Source organism: Terrapene carolina, unplaced genomic scaffold, assembly GCF_002925995.2.
Source record: "Terrapene carolina triunguis isolate 2854851 unplaced genomic scaffold, T_m_triunguis-2.0 Scaffold139, whole genome shotgun sequence".
NCBI classification, from domain to species: Eukaryota; Metazoa; Chordata; order Testudines; family Emydidae; genus Terrapene; species Terrapene triunguis.
Genome location: NW_020664490.1, coordinates 1,793,767 through 1,806,093, shown reverse-complemented (window position 1 = coordinate 1,806,093; position 12,327 = coordinate 1,793,767). Strand labels below are relative to the sequence as shown.

General features: G+C 43.2%; 1 protein-coding gene across 3 annotated transcripts in view; it reads right to left on the bottom strand.

The window, feature by feature from the left end:
- Window positions 1-11,736, bottom strand: part of LOC112112898 (tumor necrosis factor receptor superfamily member 19) — a 109,818-nt gene extending 98,082 nt beyond the window's left edge. For 2 of the 3 annotated variants that reach the window (XM_029911970.1, XM_029911972.1), the window contains exons 1-2: window positions 11,674-11,736; window positions 11,268-11,360 (exon numbers count right to left, since the gene is read on the bottom strand). The gene's annotated coding sequence lies outside the window, so the exon portion shown is untranslated. Of the gene's footprint in view, window positions 1-5,464; window positions 5,524-11,267; window positions 11,361-11,673 lie in introns of those variants that run through there. The other variant, XM_029911971.1, reaches the window with a different exon arrangement.
- Between the last annotated feature and the right edge of the window lie 591 nt (window positions 11,737-12,327).

Here is a 12,327-nt window from a genome sequence, read left to right as displayed (position 1 = left end):
GTGTGCCCTCAGGGTCTGGGAGCACGCCTTGGGTGAGTTCGGGGGTTACTGGTTCCAGGCCCAGGGTGATAAACATATCCTGGCTGTTGGGGAAACTGGTTTCTCCGCTTCCTTGCTGTGAGATATCTTCATTGTCTTCATCCTCATCTTCCTCGTACCCCGAACCCGCTTCCCTGTTGCGTGATTCTCCATTGATGGAGTCAAAGCACACGGTTGGGGTAGTGGTGGCTGCACCCCCTAGCATCGCATGCAGTTCCGCGTAGAAGCGGCATGTTTGCGGCTCTGCCCCGGACCTTCCGTTTGCCTCTCTGGCTTTGTGGTATGCTTGCCTTAGCTCCTTAATTTTCACGCGGAACTGCTGTGCGTCCCTGTTATGGCCTCTGTCCTTCATGGCCTTGGAGACCTTTTCTAATATTTTGCCATTTCGTTTACTGCTACGGAGTTCAGCTAGCACTGATTCATCTCCCCATATGGTGAGCAGATCCCGTACCTCCCGTTCGGTCCATGATGGAGCTCTTTTGCGATCCTGGGACTCCATCATGGTTACCTGTGCTGATGAGCTCTGCGTGGTCACCTGTGCTCTCCACGCTGGGCAAACAGGAAATGAAATTCAAACGTTCGCGGGGCTTTTCCTGTCTACCTGGTCAGTGCATCTGAGTTGAGAGTGCTGTCCAGAGCGGTCACAATGAAGCACTGTGGGATAGCTCCCGGAGGCCAATAACATCGAATTCCGTTCACACTACCCCAATTCTGACCCGCTAAGACCAATTTTATCGCTAATCCCCTCGTCGGAGGTGGAGTAAAGAAACCGGTTTAAAGGGCCCTTTAAGTCGAAAAAAGGGACTTAGCCGTGTAAACGTGTCCAGGCTTAATTCGATTTAACGCTGCTAAGTTCAACCGAAACTCGTAGTGTAGACCAGGCCTCAGGATTGGCAATATTAAGTTCTGACCCAGTAACAGGTTTTCCATAAGTGTCATGATTTTTAAGCTGCTACTTCATGGCTTGGGATGCCTGGTAAAGGGGATTTTATATCACAGGAATGGGAAGAGTCCCAACTTCCCAGTGGGCTCATCATTCGCAGATTTGCCAAATGTCACACACTCCACTTGACACTCATACATGCAAGCTATTCCTCATGCATTCCCATGGCCCAGAGTGAATGTCATGCATTCTGCTGCTGGGCTCTGGGCAAGAAGTTTGGGCTGCAGTTTATCCTGCCTGCCACCAAAGACCACTATAACACCTGCTCAGCAGGCAGCTTCTCTGCCTCCGCTTCTGACTGCTCTCTACTCTCTATGCCAGTTCTCGGCCACAGAGCGTGAAGGAGGTTGCATTAGCAGAATCAGTGCCTTACAGACAGGAAAGGTGAGTAAGGGGAAGGGGGGCAGGATCAAAGGGAGAAGCAGGACCTGTTGTGGGGACAAGGGCTAATGGACAAAAGATAGGGACACAAACTAATAGGAGGGAAGGGACTAATGGAGCTTGCACCACCGTATAACCCCTCCCCCTCTTTGTTTCCTTCCACACAGCAACATCACTTCCCCCCAGACACCCCTGGTTACCTCTAGCTCCCCACAAGCCTTCCCTCACTTATTATGAAGTGATACTCCTGGGGGAGTTCTGCATCACTGTGTGTGCACAGAATTAATGTCCCTGCAGATTTCTTTGCTTCCCCGCAGAAAAATGACTTCTGATGGGGGAGCAAAAAGAAGCCACAAGAGCGGTAGCGGTAAGGTAGTGGCAGCGCAGGCAGGTTGGTTCAGGCACTCGGAGCAGCCAGTAGAAATGTAAAACCCCGCTGGTAGGGGAGGATGGGCAGTTGTGCATGTGAGAAAGAGAGACTTTGTCTGTCTCGTTCGCTATTGCGTCACACTCATCTTGGAGGGGTCGGGCTTCAGTGTGTTTCTGAGCAGGTAGGAATGGGACAAACTCTGTCCCCTCAGGCAGAGCAGAATGTATGCTCCTGGGGGAATTCTGTGCCACTGGGCAATTCAGAATTTTACAGAAATTAATGCTGTGCATGCAGAATTTCCTTTCCCCCACAGTAAAAAGCTGCAGTGCTGCTAGGTGCCACTAGACCTGGTAGAGTCCAGCTCGCACATAGAAGACACTGCTTGAGGGAGAGAGAGGGAGCTAGAGGGTTCCTGGCAGCTGCAGTTCCCAGCATGCCCTGAGGGAAGGAGAGGGCAGCGAAGGAAACTCCATGCAAGCCTGGTACTGAGCATCACGCTGTTTCTCCCTCTGGATTCCTGAGCTCTGGGAGGGGGGCGGGTGTCTGGGCTGGAGGGGCCATGGCTGGGCTTTGGGGGGGAAGGGGTGCAGGTATCTGAGCCGGGGGCGGGGGCTGTGGCTGACTATGGGGTAAGGGGTTTTGGGTGTATTGGCTGGGTGGGAGCCGTGGCTGGCCTCTGTGGGGGGAGGGGTTGTGGGTGTCTGGCTCCCCGGCTGGGCTTGGGGGCGGGAAAGGGGCAGAGAAGCAGAAACTGGGTTGTCATAGGGGTTCTTTAACTCTCTATTCTTGGGGGAAATTTTGTGTGTCTGTATTGTTACAAAGATACTTGCTGACAGGTATTTTGAAATAAATTACCAAAATAATTGAAACTGGTGTGGTTATGTAGTGTTATTTTGACAAATAAAATTTGCAGATTTTTGCAGAATTTTAAAATGTGTACAGAATTTTTATTTTTTTGGTGCAGAATGCCCCCTGGAGTAAAGTGTGCAAGGAATAAGGTCCTGCCTGGCTGAACCTGCCCTCTCTACTCCAGGGAAGCCGGTGTGGGAAATCTGGTGTCTATCAGATATCATTCACCACCACTAAATCACCACTAAACACGTTAGAATTGCATATATTGCATAAAATGTCACACATGGAACTACACAAAACTTGGCAGCCATGCATTCACTTCTGCCTCTGTAACTGCCTGGGATACCCGACCTTAAAATTGTCACATTACAATGTCTAGAAAAGCTAATTTAGGCCATTTTTAGAGGTTTTTCACATAAATTGTGAGATTTTCTCCCTCTGAGCACTGTATTCTTGGACTCATAGTTAGCAAAGGCACAGGTAAAAAAAGTGCCATAATTTTTAAAACTTTCTAAAAGTGTTCCTAAAACAGGATTTATCTGTCATGTCATATTTGCAGAATACATCGTGGTTAGGTGTGGTTAGGTTATCAGCATGAGTTGGGTCAGAACTGTACCGTTCATCCTTGGCTTTGCCACTTGTGAGTGATGTGTACCAAATACATGCTGATCAAACTATTATACTAGCTCATCATCATCCAGGACTAACACAAATTATTTTTTTACGGAAATCCTTCAGTGAGAGAAGCACAAAATGTTGAAGCGTTGTCTATAACTACATCAAGAGAGAGATTTTACAGGGCCAGACTTTTACTCAGAAAAGCAGTCCCAATTCCACTGAAGTCTATTGGACTACTTATGTGAGTAATTATTACTCACGTGTTTCAGGATCAGGCCTGTAGCATGTAATATTGCTGCATGTTTAACTTATCTTACTCTTCAATTTCTAAAATAAATTACTTTGCTGAGTAAAATCTCATATTAAACTTCAATTGTAGAGACCTATGAATGTGTTTCAGTACAATAAAAATGGATGTCTATATGATGCTCTTGCGTTCCATTTATATTACTATACACTGCTGGCTCTTTTATCAAGATTGCTTCAGAAGTGTCCTGCTCTATTAACTACTCAATATTTAACCTTATGATTATTGCACCTATCTAAAAAATTACAAGAGCTGCTTTTATGTATTACTGGACTTTCAAAAGATCCTACTGTGTTACTTTTAACAAGGAGGGATAGCTCAGTGGTTTGAGCATTGGCCTGCTAAACCCAGGGTGGTGAGCTCAATCCTTGAGGGGGCTATCTGGGGCAACAAAAAACTGTCAGGGCCAGTACTTGGTCCTGCTAGTGAAGGCAGGGGACTGGACTCAATAACCTTTCAAGGTCCCTTCCAGCTCTATGAAATAGGTTTGGGATAGGCACAGAACTGGGCTTGTATGATCAGCCTTCTCCTATACTGAAACTGGAAAATATAGAATAAAGGGAATCAGTCATACTTAAAAAACTGATGTAAGGTAAGAAGGAGGGGGGCAGGAAATCAGTAAAATTAAATCATTATCTCCTTAGTCAGCAATCCAAACTGCTAACATTCTTAAAGTAGTACAGTAAATCATTTACTAATAGAGTACAACTCTCCGAAATAAAATGTGAAAAATAAACTTACTCCCACTTCTATAAACCTTGTTTATACAATGAAAAGCTTCCTGTTTATATATGAAGTTGTCTTAAAATGTGATAAAAGTGAAACTTTACTTGAGTAAGATTACCAAGTAATTACCCAGCCTGTTCACAGACCTGAATAAATGTGTTGTTTTGCTCATATTTAACACAACTGAACCCTATTGTTAATGCAATAAAACCATCCATGTCAAAGATTTACTGTACAGTAAATGTAGAAATGTTAAACAAGTATCAATTGTCAGGACTATTCATTCATTTTGACTGAGCTAAAGCTTTATCTCCAAGGGCAGATTAGATAATTTTTATGATGTCTGTCTCTTTAAATAACCAAAGGGTTTTCAAAAGAGCACAATTGTGAATTTTTAACTTCCAACTCCCACCCAGCCTAAAGAGACTGTGCCAGTTTTTGTCCTACTATTGCTTGCCCAAAAATTATTTCAAGTAAATAGTAATGTATTAAAGTTTTACAAACAAAACATCATCATGAAAAGTAAGACACGCCTTTCAGGAACATTTTGCTTTCAGTACCTCTCTCAGGCTGATCAAAACCCTTTTGTCTGCTTTGGAGAAGTAGCTCTTAGCTGTTACGATCTGCAGGGCTGAGCTCATAGCTACCACACATTATCTATCATGAGTTTTTATTTTGCTTGGCATCTTTCACATACATTCTGAAGCGCTTTTGGATACGAGCTAGGAGGGGGCAGAGCTGGATACATTATGGAACAGATCAAATTAAGTGAAATAAACAAAAAGAGCATGTTTCATGAGGAAGGCTGTTTCCATCACTCCCAGTACTGCCTCCCCCTGAAATGCAAGTGCTGCTGTTGGTGCAGGTTCATGGCAGCAGCATGATGAGGGGAGCAGGGAGGGTGAAGGCATCGGGACACGCCAGGGGCTCTTGGGACCGCTCCTAGCAGCAACTGACTCCGGGCAAGGCCACTCTCGGGGGAGCTGGAGAGTCTCTGAACACCCTCCGCTCGCAGCCCTTTGCCCCCCGCTACAACCTACTACTCCCACCCAGCCCCAGTCCCGCCTCAGGCCTCCTGCCCCACCTCCCCCCAGCCCCCCATCACCCACCCAACGCAGCCCCCGCCGCCCCTGCTCCTACCTGCCCCAGCCGCCTCCTCCTCCTGTTCCCAACCGTTCCGCTCCCCGGAGGTGGGGGGTGTCTGCCCGCTAGGGTCGCTCTCACACACCTGCCGCCGCGATGGTCCCGCACGGAGTCAGCTCGCCTCCCTCGGCCGCCTCTGCCCAGCGCTCTCGCCGCTCTCTCGTAGCCTAGGCAACAGCCCGCCGCTTCCCCTCCCTCGCTGGCTGGACTCGAGTACGCTCAGGTGACCCAGGGCAGCCAATCGGCCACCCGGGCGCCACGTGACGTCACAGTAGCAGGCGCTCGGCGCGAGTACCGGCGCTGCCGAGGTAGGAGGGAGAAGCTGCGAGGGCCAGGCCAGGGCGGCGGCGGTTGGGCCGGCTCCGGCGGGTTTCTCGGGTCCCGTCCCGCACGCGCGTTTCAGCCACGAACGCTCCACAGCGCCGGGCGGGGGGGGGCTCTTGGCGCGGCGCCTCAGGGGGCGGCAGCGCGCGGGGCGGGGCAGGGCACTGGGCGATGCTGGGGGAGCTGGTGCTGGGGCCCCCTAGTGCCGGGTGACGGGCTTGGGAGCCAGTCAGGCTTGGCCGCTCTCTGCCTGCCAAGTGTCCCGACGGGCTCCGCCTGCCCCAGGAGTCCCGAAAAGCCCGGGCTGCTGTTTAGCGACCCACGGGCTGGCCGTGCGGCCCGTCGGCAGGGGAAAGTGACTGCGCCCGGTGAAGCGGAAGAAGACACTCTCCAGGGCAGGCCAGGGACCCTCCGGCGCATTGAGCGAGGCGCGGCTAATCAAACCACTAGGGACTCCGGTAGCAAAATGATCCGAGGATTCCCTGCTCCTGAGCTTGGCCAGTTTTCTGAGATTCCTAGGGGTGGAGCCCAGTCCTTCGCTCCCGAGAATCCGGTGATGAGGCTGGATGATTTACTGGCGTGTTTTCACCCAACTCTTCAAAACCAGGATTCCCACGTGCTGCCTCGCATGCTGGTACCTGTTGATTTAGCATCAACTGATTGGGGCTTGGGGGCTGCAGCTGCATTGATCAAACTTAGTATAACTCCCCCAGGCGCTGTGTCCCTCCCTCACTAAAAATACTGATTGCTTCAGGAGAGCAGTGGGCCAGGAAAAGATGTTTCCACCTCATAGTTCTTCCGCCACACAGTGCCACGTCCTTTTCCTCCTTCCCATGTTTTAATTTTTTTTCCTCCTTTTTATTTTTCTATATCCTGAAATAATAATTTAAAATCCTACAGAATTTAATCAGTTATCACTGCAGTGGAAGAACATCAAAATACACTGCTAAATGGAATCCAGCCCCTGGCATACAATATTCCTTTTACAGGTAAACTGAAAGAGCCTGATTCTCCTTTCACTTACCCTAGTGTAAATCCATAACTATTGAAGTCAATGGCATTTCACCTAATCCAGGGGTGGCCAACCTGTGGCTCTGGAGCAACATGCGGCTCTTCAGAAGTTAATATGTGGCTTCTTGTATAGGCACCGACTCCAGGCTGGAGCTACAGGTGCCAACTTTCCAATGTGCCGGGGGGTGCTCACTGCTCAACCCCTGGCTCTGCCACAGGCCCTGTCCCCACTCCACCCCTTCCTATCACCTCCCTTGAGCCTGCCATGCCCTCGCTCCTCCCCCTTTCCCCAGAGCCTCCTGCACACCATGAAACAGCTGATCAGGAGGTGGGGGGGGGAAGAGAGGGAGGTGCTGGTCGGTGGGGCTGCTGGTGGGTGGGTGGTGCTGGAAGAGGGAGGACGGGGGGGAGAGATGATGGGGGAACTGTTGACATATTACTGTGGCTCTTTTGCAATGTACATTGGTAAATTCTGGCTCCTTCTCAGACTCAGGGTGGCCAGCCCTGACCTAAGGTGAAACAGGCTGAGATGAGAATCCAGCCCAAAGACTTTCTCTGCCAATATTTGATTTCAAGGTTCTTTGTTTCTAATGAACCAATTGATGAAATTACTAAAACTTAGCAGAGGGTGAATAACAAATTCATTGGAAATGGACTTGGAAGTTATGAATCCAAAAATTCAATGAGTAATAGGAATTTTAGATAGCTAATTGCCATCTTTCAGTAATAAGGAATTTTTCAAATCCTCCAAAACAGATGGTAATAATGCCTACCTCTTATTTATGGATGCAGTGTAGTTGTAGCCGTGTCGGCCCCAGAATATTAGCGAGACAAGGTGAGTGAAATAATATCTTTTATTGTACTAACTTCTGTTGGTGAGAGAGGCAAGCTTTTGAGTTTCTTTCCCAGACCTGAAGAAGAGCTCTGTGCTTGAAAGCTTGTCTCTCTCACCAACAGAAGTTGGTCCAATAAAAGATATTACCTCACCAACCTGAGCTTTTGTTTAGCAGTTTTCATCCATAGAACTCAAACTTTAGAGCTTTATAATGGCATAAAAATACAGTTCTCTTTCACTAATCATGCAACTGACTATGATAAAAAGAGAATGTAACATATTCAGTTGGGTCATAAGAGGCAAATGGTTCCAACAAGAATAAGTAGTTTATATATTTTCAAAATGTACTTGAACAATTTTACAATTTATTAATGGGAAAAAGTGCCTAATGAGGAATACTTTGTTTTAGCACCCTGGACAAAGGGAACACTGTAGGACACTGGAATTTTTATAAAGAGTGACATACTATATAGTACAACCATGGTACATCTGTTGTGAGTGACAGCTGTTGTAGAGCAGTGAGAATTCTACATCCTTCTGCTATTTACAGACAGCTGTTAAAAGTATGTTATCTATTTTGTGTTGACACCTGTAAATCCAGTAAATATTTGTTTCTCTCTGTGGAGTCACTGAGAATTACTCCTAAGCATCTGAGATTCAGATATTTATTTCAAAGTAATATAATTTTAGATATCATTGATTTTTCCTATAAACATAAAATGGATGAGTCAATTCCATGTAAATTGTGAATTTTGAAAATTGGAAACATTATTTTAAATGAGGTGATGTTTGATCTCTATTTAAAAAAATGCTAGTTCCTTTTTAGGACTTGGCAAAAATTGTAAAAGCAGATTTGTGTTGTAGGGAAGGCACAAGAGAAACAGTTGGGAAGTAATTTAGGTTGACCCTTTTGACAGGGCAAAGTTGCATGACATATCTGTTGTGAAAGCAGGAATTGTGCAGCAAATCGGAAATTGGTATCTGTATATCTCAAAGATTAAGATAGATCTACCCTTGTTATGACAGCTGTTGGAAACTGATGTCAGCATAGCCTTACAGTGTCTTTTGATATTCTTAACTATTACAAATCTCAAAATGTTTATGATATCTAAAACAATCTGTGGAAATGGATCAGTAATGTTAACCAAGAACTGCTGAAGCCTGTCTAATAAGTAATATTTACATGAGTCCTCTTCTAGCCAGATTTGCTTAAAAAAAGCAATGTGAACTCTTTTTGTTTGTGCAGATTAAAGCTGAGGATTAATCCATGTTTATACTGTGCTTTGTAAATGTAAAGCCCTAAAAATGCCAAGTATTATTATTATTCAATCTTTAAAAGCCAGATCCATGAAAGGCTAAATTATTATAGCATTGCTTACTAACAAAATGCCTACGTTTTTTTTCTTGTACTTTGATATCTCCCACTGCGCTCTCACTTTTTAGTGCGCATTTTGCTGTATGCAAGCATTACATTTCAAGCCATTTAAACTGGAAAAGGATCTGTGTTTAATAATTGGGCAAGATTACTTAAAATCCCTGGCATCTCTTGGCAATGTTAGGGCTGGAATACTGCAATGGTTACTTATGTTGAGTAAGTATTATTCACATTAGCAGTCCTGTTGACGTCAGTAAGTTACTCACTTATGAAAGTGTTTGCAGGATCAGGCCCTTACGATGACCTTTTACTTACGTTTGGCTCATAATACACTGAAATAACTATTTTGATTTCTGATGTGAACAAAACCAGTGAAATACAGTAGTTTTTTTTCTACATTTTTCTTACTACTTGGCAGCAAATAGCAGATTTAGAAACAGTTTCTTCCAAAAGTAATAGGTAGTACAAGTCAATAAAATAACAAGAAGTCGAGAAAATGATGATCAAGAAAAGATGTCTGCTCAGCAGAATAAAACAGGGAACATATCTTTAAGCACACCAATAATAATCCATTGAGACAATAATTGTTTTTTCTAAATAACATACTGCATTTTTATTGTAGCTATGCCTTTTAAAAATGCCTTTTCTTGACCACATATTATTCATACAGTGCTAATTGCCTTTCTTATAATGTAATGGTCTCTCTAAAAAGGAATGTGAATCTAATTGGTGCTGTGGGAAGTTAATTAGTTGAAATCAGGCCTAGTTGATCCAGGACTGACTTATTAGAATCTCTGGGTATTTGAAAAAATTAAAATGTGCTTTATATACATAGTCTAGAATAACTGGTTGTTTTTTAATTTGGAATAAAATGAAGTTTGCAAACTGATACAGATTAATGAAGCCTGCCTGCATATTTTTAAAATGTGCTGATAATTTTATCTTTTCTTACCTAAGTTTATGCAGGATGGGGAAGATATTTTTACATGTTATTGTAGCGGCATATACATTTCTAGTAAAGTATAAAGATTTCTGTTTGATGTTTAATAGGTTGATAAACTGTTACTGTCATTTTTTAGCACCCTTTTTAATGAATATTCAATATTTCATTATTTGTGTCGGCTCTGTTTGTCATCTGCAGTTTTGTAGTAAAATGCTATACTCAAGGTGGATAATTTAAAGTTTAAGGTATTCAAATAGATATTTAGGGCCAGATTTTCAAAACTGCTCAGCACTTGAATGCTGAACTCCTTTGAAAATCTGGCCCTTCATTAGATTCATAAATGAGAGCTCAGCTCCTATTAAAAATCTGGTTCCAACTGTGGGTGCTGAGCATGTGAAAACTTGACTTGACCTCATCTAAAATTCTGTCCCTTAAATATGCTAGTACATGTTATATAATTCTTAAATACCATGAGTGGATATTCTCAAACATATTATAGGAATTGGTGGTTGTTTTTTAAAAACACACAGTAACTGACTAAATTTAAACATGAATTTGGAGACCTGAATATAAAACATTAGGGATGAAATCCTGGCTACATTGACCTCAGTGGCAAAACTCCCATTGATTTCATTAGGGCCAGGATTTCACTCTGGATGTGATTAAGGATTTTTTAATATTTTATTAAAAATGACTTAAAGGAAGCTAATATCAGACTGAGGTGTTATTTGTATCAATAAGTATATGAGGGAATCTATATAGTTTTACTAGTTTTAAATGCTAAAATGAATAACTTTGCACTTAAAGGTGTCATTACATTTACAAATCAACATATTATTTATAGTTAAAACATATCTTCTGTTTCAAAATATATCCTGAGTCCACAGTTATTACAATTAAAAGTATTGCTAGGAGAATGAATTATATATAGACCTAGCAAATGGCCTGGGAGGAGGTGGGAGAATAAAGTATACATGGTTTGCAAGAGACATAATTAATCTGTTCTTACATTAATTAAAAAAAATCTGTAATGCACTTCTAAGTCCCACAACCTTTGTATTAAATAAATATAAATTGACAAAGCTAAAGACACAGACTATAAACCCTACAGCATAAAATGGTATACACCAAGAATATTAGTTGAAATTAATTTAATCTTGTTTAGATCTCTGATTTTGTATCTGTTAGGTAGCTTGTCCTCAATAAAACTTTGCATAATAGATTTTCCACATAAAAATGCTGCATGAACTACTTACTGCATTCCTACATAGGTCTGTATCTTTTAAACTGTGTACATTTCAATCAAGATGTGCAAAGTTTTTCATTCTAATATAAACTAGCTTTGTCAGTTTTGAAAAATCCTGCAATAAAAGATTGCAATGAAATACTAAATGCAGTACCTGCTATATGCTGAAGTTTTTCCAATAGCCAGCCTTTCTGCAAATTAATCCACACTGCCAGAGCTTCTGTATTAACTGCTTTTAACTTGCCTCCTTTAAAAAAAAAAAAAAAAAGTATGTCAGCACAAGCCCAGACGAAACTCCAAATCCAGGAAAATAAAATTAACCATGCAGATCAAAGGCAGAGGAGCACCGAGACCAAATGCTTGTAATCTGATCAGTGATCAGTTGCCATACATCAAAGGCAGTGCTTTGGAGAGGGAAAAGAGCTCTTTTCAGCAGGTAGTTGTACTCTTAAATTCTGCCTTCCAATCCTCAAATTCTTTTGTTTAAAAATGGATCACTTTAGTTCTCCCTTCCCTCTCCCTTTTTTTGTGATAGCAGAATGTACATGATTCTTACTTACATGCTTAGAGTTGAGTGGCTGGATTCAGTTCCCAAGCTATGTTGTGAATTGTGTGTTGGAAGCTTTCCCCAGTGCCAGCGGGTTCCGCTTTATCCCTTTCATCTCACTGAACTGCAGATCCCATGACATCATTCAATGCTGTGGGACTGGTTAGAGAGCTATAATACAGCCTGTGGGGGAATACAGCTAAAGAGCAACAAAAGTTTGCATGATTTCTAACCAGGTTGGCGCATTGTGAGACGCACAAGGCTCATTTCAAAGTTTATCTGTAAGTTTCCTCCCAAGAAGAGAAATGGAATCCTAGAAGTTTTTTTGTGTGATAAGATTCCTGATAATTTTCAAATGAGGGTATTTAATAGCATTACCCTTGAAAAAACCCACAATTTTCCACAAAGGCCTGGCTGTCAAACACACAGTGATTTATTTACAGCTGCTAAGCAATTACCAGAACAACAACAAAAAACCACTTACACACATTACTGGTGACAGAAAAGCTTCATGGAAAAGATGTCTTAAAATTTTTTAACAACTTTTTAACAGCTGAAACTCCAAGTTGAGAAGAACTTCCATCCTATTGTGAATTACCATTTAACTTCTTTGGTTGGTAGAGATGGTACCAGCACTGATTCCTGGGTTCTTTTCTTCACTGCCAGT